Genomic DNA, 8,912 nt, shown 5'->3' with positions numbered 1-8,912 from the left:
CAGCCGGTCCCCACACTTACATCTTGCTCTCCTTACGTCAGTATACATCATTTCAGTTTGTGACGCTGGCTTTGCAACATCTTGCGTGCCTTTAGGTTCGCCGCGACCAACACTTACAATGCACTGCCCACAAAAAATTGGGGCGCCGCGGCTTGAACCCTGCACCTCTCTCATGCGAAGCGAACGCTCTACCATCTCAGCTACGCCCCAGGAACGACCAAACTGCGCTATTCCCCATTCTTTGCGACTCTGATGCGCACGGACACGATGGTTGGTTGGTTTGTAGCGGTGAAGGGAGCAGAGTACAAAGGCGCGGACACGTTCATATACACAAAAGTTCCAAGTAGTTTCGATGCTCTGGTATTACAAATGCAAATTCCGTCTGTTTTTAACGTCTTAAATTGAAAGAGCCGTCACAAATTGCTCCGTTTTCACTCCTTGTCGACAATCATACAGCACCTGAGGTAACAAACACATCTCGAGCCCCATTGTGCACTCCATTATTCATGCCAACTCAGTGCCTCGCTCTTTACTACTGTGTACTAATCTTGTCGTCCAACTGCAAAACACTGGGCCACAACAAGTTTCCGCGTCTCCATTGCACTGTGCATACTACAAAACGCTCCCCAAACTTGGCACTCACCCACGCAGCCGACTTTTCCGACTTTCCACGACGCTCACGCTAGTGACAGCATTATTTATAGTTCGACGTCGCGCGAAAGCGAATGAGCACATTTCGCCTACGGCTTAGGCCGCCCTCCTAGAGTGGCTGCTCGGTGTCTGCAGGCAGCGAGGGTCTGCTAGCTTCCTGTGTTCGCACCTATGTCACCTGTGCTTGCTTGTCAGAGACAGACTATCGCAAAACATACAACTCACTCCATGAATTGATTGCTACGGCATCTGTTATCAGCAGTCACAACTAGCAACACCAGTAGCAGCCGACTGCACGCAAAGAATAGGAATGTGCAGTGGGATTTACGTGAACTCGGCGCAAGGCAGATCTTTCCGACATAGGCTTGAGAATCTTACGGGAACACTTGTACTGTTTCTAAATGAAGCGTAGGGGTGGGAGGAGGGTGCTTCCCGCGCACTAATAACAGCACGCTTGCCAATTGTGGATGCTAATCATTCGCTTGTATCTTCCTAGACACATCTGCAGGCTGAGAATTATTCCACTTGCATGGCAAGGTGCGCATGTAGGTGTGTTAAAAATTCTGGAGGCACTGGGTATTGATCCCAGTACCTCACGCTTACTAAGCGAGCGCTCTACCATCTGAGCTACGCCCGCCCCCCCGAAGACTAATGGTGCTACATACAGCCATATAGAAGACACAGACCCTTGCACTCCCATTATTCAGCAGACAAACACTACTCTCTATGTATCCGTTAGGGTGTCTTTCAAGTTTCGTGCATTCTGTATCGAATCGTAGTTGGCCACACTGAAAGTGGCACGTATAACGTCGAAAATAGAGTTCGGACACCGCTCTGAGTAAGACGAACGTGTTGTCCACCCTCTAGACTTCAATGAGGTTAAGCCGTGATACCTAAGACAGATCTGCACTCGATGACACCTCGATTACAGCCGGTCCCCACACTTACATCTTGCTCTCCTTACGTCAGTATACATCATTTCAGTTTGTGACGCTGGCTTTGCAACATCTTGCGTGCCTTTAGGTTCGCCGCGACCAACACTTACAATGCACTGCCCACAAAAAATTGTGGCGCCGCGGCTTGAACCCTGCACCTTTCTCATGCGAAGCGAACGCTCTACCATCTCAGCTACGCCCCAGGAACGACCAAACTGCGCTATTCCCCATTCTTTGCGACTCTGATGCGCACGGACACGATGGTTGGTTGGTTTGTAGCGGTGAAGGGAGCAGAGTACAAAGGCGCGGACACGTTCATATACACAAAAGTTCCAAGTAGTTTCGATGCTCTGGTATTACAAATGCAAATTCCGTCTGTTTTTAACGTCTTAAATTGAAAGAGCCGTCACAAATTGCTCCGTTTTCACTCCTTGTCGACAATCATACAGCACCTGAGGTAACAAACACATCTCGAGCCCCATTGTGCACTCCATTATTCATGCCAACTCAGTGCCTCGCTCTTTACTACTGTGTACTAATCTTTTCGTCCAACTGCAAAACACTGGGCCACAACAAGTTTCCGCGTCTCCATTGCACTGTGCATACTACAAAACGCTCCCCAAACTTGGCACTCACCCACGCAGCCGACTTTTCCGACTTTCCACGACGCTCACGCTAGTGACAGCATTATTTATAGTTCGACGTCGCGCGAAAGCGAATGAGCACATTTCGCCTACGGCTTAGGCCGCCCTCCTAGAGTGGCTGCTCGGTGTCTGCAGGCAGCGAGGGTCTGCTAGCTTCCTGTGTTCGCACCTATGTCACCTGTGCTTGCTTGTCAGAGACAGACTATCGCAAAACATACAACTCACTCCATGAATTGATTGCTACGGCATCTGTTATCAGCAGTCACAACTAGCAACACCAGTAGCAGCCGACTGCACGCAAAGAATAGGAATGTGCAGTGGGATTTACGTGAACTCGGCGCAAGGCAGATCTTTCCGACATAGGCTTGAGAATCTTACGGGAACACTTGTACTGTTTCTAAATGAAGCGTAGGGGTGGGAGGAGGGTGCTTCCCGCGCACTAATAACAGCACGCTTGCCAATTGTGGATGCTAATCATTCGCTTGTATCTTCCTAGACACATCTGCAGGCTGAGAATTATTCCACTTGCATGGCAAGGTGCGCATGTAGGTGTGTTAAAAATTCTGGAGGCACTGGGTATTGATCCCAGTACCTCACGCTTACTAAGCGAGCGCTCTACCATCTGAGCTACGCCCGCCCCCCCGAAGACTAATGGTGCTACATACAGCCATATAGAAGACACAGACCCTTGCACTCCCATTATTCAGCAGACAAACACTACTCTCTATGTATCCGTTAGGGTGTCTTTCAAGTTTCGTGCATTCTGTATCGAATCGTAGTTGGCCACACTGAAAGTGGCACGTATAACGTCGAAAATAGAGTTCGGACACCGCTCTGAGTAAGACGAACGTGTTGTCCACCCTCTAGACTTCAATGAGGTTAAGCCGTGATACCTAAGACAGATCTGCACTCGATGACACCTCGATTACAGCCGGTCCCCACACTTACATCTTGCTCTCCTTACGTCAGTATACATCATTTCAGTTTGTGACGCTGGCTTTGCAACATCTTGCGTGCCTTTAGGTTCGCCGCGACCAACACTTACAATGCACTGCCCACAAAAAATTGGGGCGCCGCGGCTTGAACCCTGCACCTTTCTCATGCGAAGCGAACGCTCTACCATCTCAGCTACGCCCCAGGAACGACCAAACTGCGCTATTCCCCATTCTTTGCGACTCTGATGCGCACGGACACGATGGTTGGTTGGTTTGTAGCGGTGAAGGGAGCAGAGTACAAAGGCGCGGACACGTTCATATACACAAAAGTTCCAAGTAGTTTCGATGCTCTGGTATTACAAATGCAAATTCCGTCTGTTTTTAACGTCTTAAATTGAAAGAGCCGTCACAAATTGCTCCGTTTTCACTCCTTGTCGACAATCATACAGCACCTGAGGTAACAAACACATCTCGAGCCCCATTGTGCACTCCATTATTCATGCCAACTCAGTGCCTCGCTCTTTACTACTGTGTACTAATCTTGTCGTCCAACTGCAAAACACTGGGCCACAACAAGTTTCCGCGTCTCCATTGCACTGTGCATACTACAAAACGCTCCCCAAACTTGGCACTCACCCACGCAGCCGACTTTTCCGACTTTCCACGACGCCCACGCAACGCTCACGCTAGTGACAGCATTATTTATAGTTCGACGTCGCGCGAAAGCGAATGAGCACATTTCGCCTACGGCTTAGGCCGCCCTCCTAGAGTGGCTGCTCGGTGTCTGCAGGCAGCGAGGGTCTGCTAGCTTCCTGTGTTCGCACCTATGTCACCTGTGCTTGCTTGTCAGAGACAGACTATCGCAAAACATACAACTCACTCCATGAATTGATTGCTACGGCATCTGTTATCAGCAGTCACAACTAGCAACATCAGTAGCAGCCGACTGCACGCAAAGAATAGGAATGTGCAGTGGGATTTACGTGAACTCGGCGCAAGGCAGATCTTTCCGACATAGGCTTGAGAATCTTACGGGAACACTTGTACTGTTTCTAAATAAAGCGTAGGGGTGGGAGGAGGGTGCTTCCCGCGCACTAATAACAGCACGCTTGCCAATTGTGGATGCTAATCATTCGCTTGTATCTTCCTAGACACATCTGCAGGCTGAGAATTATTCCACTTGCATGGCAAGGTGCGCATGTAGGTGTGTTAAAAATTCTGGAGGCACTGGGTATTGATCCCAGTACCTCACGCTTACTAAGCGAGCGCTCTACCATCTGAGCTACGCCCGCCCCCCCGAAGACTAATGGTGCTACATACAGCCATATAGAAGACACAGACCCTTGCACTCCCATTATTCAGCAGACAAACACTACTCTCTATGTATCCGTTAGGGTGTCTTTCAAGTTTCGTGCATTCTGTATCGAATCGTAGTTGGCCACACTGAAAGTGGCACGTATAACGTCGAAAATAGAGTTCGGACACCGCTCTGAGTAAGACGAACGTGTTGTCCACCCTCTAGACTTCAATGAGGTTAAGCCGTGATACCTGAGACAGATCTGCACTCGATGACACCTCGATTACAGCCGGTCCCCACACTTACATCTTGCTCTCCTTACGTCAGTATACATCATTTCAGTTTGTGACGCTGGCTTTGCAACATCTTGCGTGCCTTTAGGTTCGCCGCGACCAACACTTACAATGCACTGCCCACAAAAAATTGGGGCGCCGCGGCTTGAACCCTGCACCTTTCTCATGCGAAGCGAACGCTCTACCCTCTCAGCTACGCCCCAGGCACGACCAAGCTGCGCTATTCCCCATTCTTTGCGACTCTGATGCGCACGGACACGATGGTTGGTTGGTTTGTAGCGGTGAAGGGAGCAGAGTACAAAGGCGCGGACACGTTCATATACACAAAAGTTCCAAGTAGTTTCGATGCTCTGGTAATACAAATGCAAATTCCGTCTGTTTTTAACGTCTTAAATTGAAAGAGCCGTCACAAATTGCTCCGTTTTCACTCCTTGTCGACAATCATACAGCACCTGAGGTAACAAACACATCTCGAGCCCCATTGTGCACTCCATTATTCATGCCAACTCAGTGCCTCGCTCTTTACTACTGTGTACTAATCTTGTCGTCCAACTGCAAAACACTGGGCCACAACAAGTTTCCGCGTCTCCATTGCACTGTGCATACTACAAAACGCTCCCCAAACTTGGCACTCACCCACGCAGCCGACTTTTCCGACTTTCCACGACGCTCACGCTAGTGACAGCATTATTTATAGTTCGACGTCGCGCGAAAGCGAATGAGCACATTTCGCCTACGGCTTAGGCCGCCCTCCTAGAGTGGCTGCTCGGTGTCTGCAGGCAGCGAGGGTCTGCTAGCTTCCTGTGTTCGCACCTATGTCACCTGTGCTTGCTTGTCAGAGACAGACTATCGCAAAACATACAACTCACGCCATGAATTGATTGCTACGGCATCTGTTATCAGCAGTCACAACTAGCAACACCAGTAGCAGCCGACTGCACGCAAAGAATAGGAATGTGCAGTGGGATTTACGTGAACTCGGCGCAAGGCAGATCTTTCCGACATAGGCTTGAGAATCTTACGGGAACACTTGTACTGTTTCTAAATAAAGCGTAGGGGTGGGAGGAGGGTGCTTCCCGCGCACTAATAACAGCACGCTTGCCAATTGTGGATGCTAATCATTCGCTTGTATCTTCCTAGACACATCTGCAGGCTGAGAATTATTCCACTTGCATGGCAAGGTGCGCATGTAGGTGTGTTAAAAATTCTTGAGGCACTGGTTATTGATCCCAGTACCTCACGCTTACTAAGCGAGCGCTCTACCATCTGAGCTACGCCCGCCCCCCCGAAGACTAATGGTGCTACATACAGCCATATAGAAGACACAGACCCTTGCACTCCCATTATTCAGCAGACAAACACTACTCTCTATGTATCCGTTAGGGTGTCTTTCAAGTTTCGTGCATTCTGTATCGAATCGTAGTTGGCCACACTGAAAGTGGCACGTATAACGTCGAAAATAGAGTTCGGACACCGCTCTGAGTAAGACGAACGTGTTGTCCACCCTCTAGACTTCAATGAGGTTAAGCCGTGATACCTAAGACAGATCTGCACTCGATGACACCTCGATTACAGCCGGTCCCCACACTTACATCTTGCTCTCCTTACGTCAGTATACATCATTTCAGTTTGTGACGCTGGCTTTGCAACATCTTGCGTGCCTTTAGGTTCGCCGCGACCAACACTTACAATGCACTGCCCACAAAAAATTGGGGCGCCGCGGCTTGAACCCTGCACCTTTCTCATGCGAAGCGAACGCTCTACCATCTCAGCTACGCCCCAGGCACGACCAAGCTGCGCTATTCCCCATTCTTTGCGACTCTGATGGGCACGGACACGATGGTTGGTTGGTTTGTAGCGGTGAAGGGAGCAGAGTACAAAGGCGCGGACACGTTCATATACACAAAAGTTCCAAGTAGTTTCGATGCTCTGGTATTACAAATGCAAATTCCGTCTGTTTTTAACGTCTTAAATTGAAAGAGCCGTCACAAATTGCTCCGTTTTCACTCCTTGTCGACAATCATACAGCACCTGAGGTAACAAACACATCTCGATCCCCATTGTGCACTCCATTATTCATGCCAACTCAGTGCCTCGCTCTTTACTACTGTGTACTAATCTTGTCGTCCAACTGCAAAACACTGGGCCACAACAAGTTTCCGCGTCTCCATTGCACTGTGCATACTACAAAACGCTCCCCAAACTTGGCACTCACCCACGCAGCCGACTTTTCCGACTTTCCACGACGCTCACGCAACGCTCACGCTAGTGACAGCATTATTTATAGTTCGACGTCGCGCGAAAACGAATGAGCACATTTCGCCTACGGCTTAGGCCGCCCTCCTAGAGTGGCTGCTCGGTGTCTGCAGGCAGCGAGGGTCTGCTAGCTTCCTGTGTTCGCACCTATGTCACCTGTGCTTGCTTGTCAGAGACAGACTATCGCAAAACATACAACTCACTCCATGAATTGATTGCTACGGCATCTGTTATCAGCAGTCACAACTAGCAACACCAGTAGCAGCCGACTGCACGCAAAGAATAGGAATGTGCAGTGGGATTTACGTGAACTCGGCGCAAGGCAGATCTTTCCGACATAGGCTTGAGAATCTTACGGGAACACTTGTACTGTTTCTAAATAAAGCGTAGGGGTGGGAGGAGGGTGCTTCCCGCGCACTAATAACAGCACGCTTGCCAATTGTGGATGCTAATCATTCGCTTGTATCTTCCTAGACACATCTGCAGGCTGAGAATTATTCCACTTGCATGGCAAGGTGCGCATGTAGGTGTGTTAAAAATTCTGGAGGCACTGGGTATTGATCCCAGTACCTCACACTTACTAAGCGAGCGCTCTACCATCTGAGCTACGCCCGCCCCCCCGAAGACTAATGGTGCTACATACAGCCATATAGAAGACACAGACCCTTGCACTCCCATTATTCAGCAGACAAACACTACTCTCTATGTATCCGTTAGGGTGTCTTTCAAGTTTCGTGCATTCTGTATCGAATCGTAGTTGGCCACACTGAAAGTGGCACGTATAACGTCGAAAATAGAGTTCGGACACCGCTCTGAGTAAGACGAACGTGTTGTCCACCCTCTAGACTTCAATGAGGTTAAGCCGTGATACCTAAGACAGATCTGCACTCGATGACACCTCGATTACAGCCGGTCCCCACACTTACATCTTGCTCTCCTTACGTCAGTATACATCATTTCAGTTTGTGACGCTGGCTTTGCAACATCTTGCGTGCCTTTAGGTTCGCCGCGACCAACACTTACAATGCACTGCCCACAAAAAATTGGGGCGCCGCGGCTTGAACCCTGCACCTTTCTCATGCGAAGCGAACGCTCTACCATCTCAGCTACGCCCCAGGAACGACCAAACTGCGCTATTCCCCATTCTTTGCGACTCTGATGCGCACGGACACGATGGTTGGTTGGTTTGTAGCGGTGAAGGGAGCAGAGTACAAAGGCGCGGACACGTTCATATACACAAAAGTTCCAAGTAGTTTCGATGCTCTGGTATTACAAATGCAAATTCCGTCTGTTTTTAACGTCTTAAATTGAAAGAGCCGTCACAAATTGCTCCGTTTTCACTCCTTGTCGACAATCATACAGCACCTGAGGTAACAAACACATCTCGAGCCCCATTGTGCACTCCATTATTCATGCCAACTCAGTGCCTCGCTCTTTACTACTGTGTACTAATCTTGTCGTCCAACTGCAAAACACTGGGCCACAACAAGTTTCCGCGTCTCCATTGCACTGTGCATACTACAAAACGCTCCCCAAACTTGGCACTCACCCACGCAGCCGACTTTTCCGACTTTCCACGACGCCCACGCAACGCTCACGCTAGTGACAGCATTATTTATAGTTCGACGTCGCGCGAAAGCGAATGAGCACATTTCGCCTACGGCTTAGGCCGCCCTCCTAGAGTGGCTGCTCGGTGTCTGCAGGCAGCGAGGGTCTGCTAGCTTCCCGTGTTCGCACCTATGTCACCTGTGCTTGCTTGTCAGAGACAGACTATCGCAAAACATACAACTCACTCCATGAATTGATTGCTACGGCATCTGTTATCAGCAGTCACAACTAGCAACATCAGTAGCAGCCGACTGCACGCAAAGAATAGGAATGTGCAGTGGGATTTACGTGAA

Source organism: Schistocerca gregaria, chromosome 10, assembly GCF_023897955.1.
Source record: "Schistocerca gregaria isolate iqSchGreg1 chromosome 10, iqSchGreg1.2, whole genome shotgun sequence".
NCBI classification, from domain to species: Eukaryota; Metazoa; Arthropoda; class Insecta; order Orthoptera; family Acrididae; genus Schistocerca; species Schistocerca gregaria.
Note: the sequence above shows the minus strand (reverse complement) of the source record.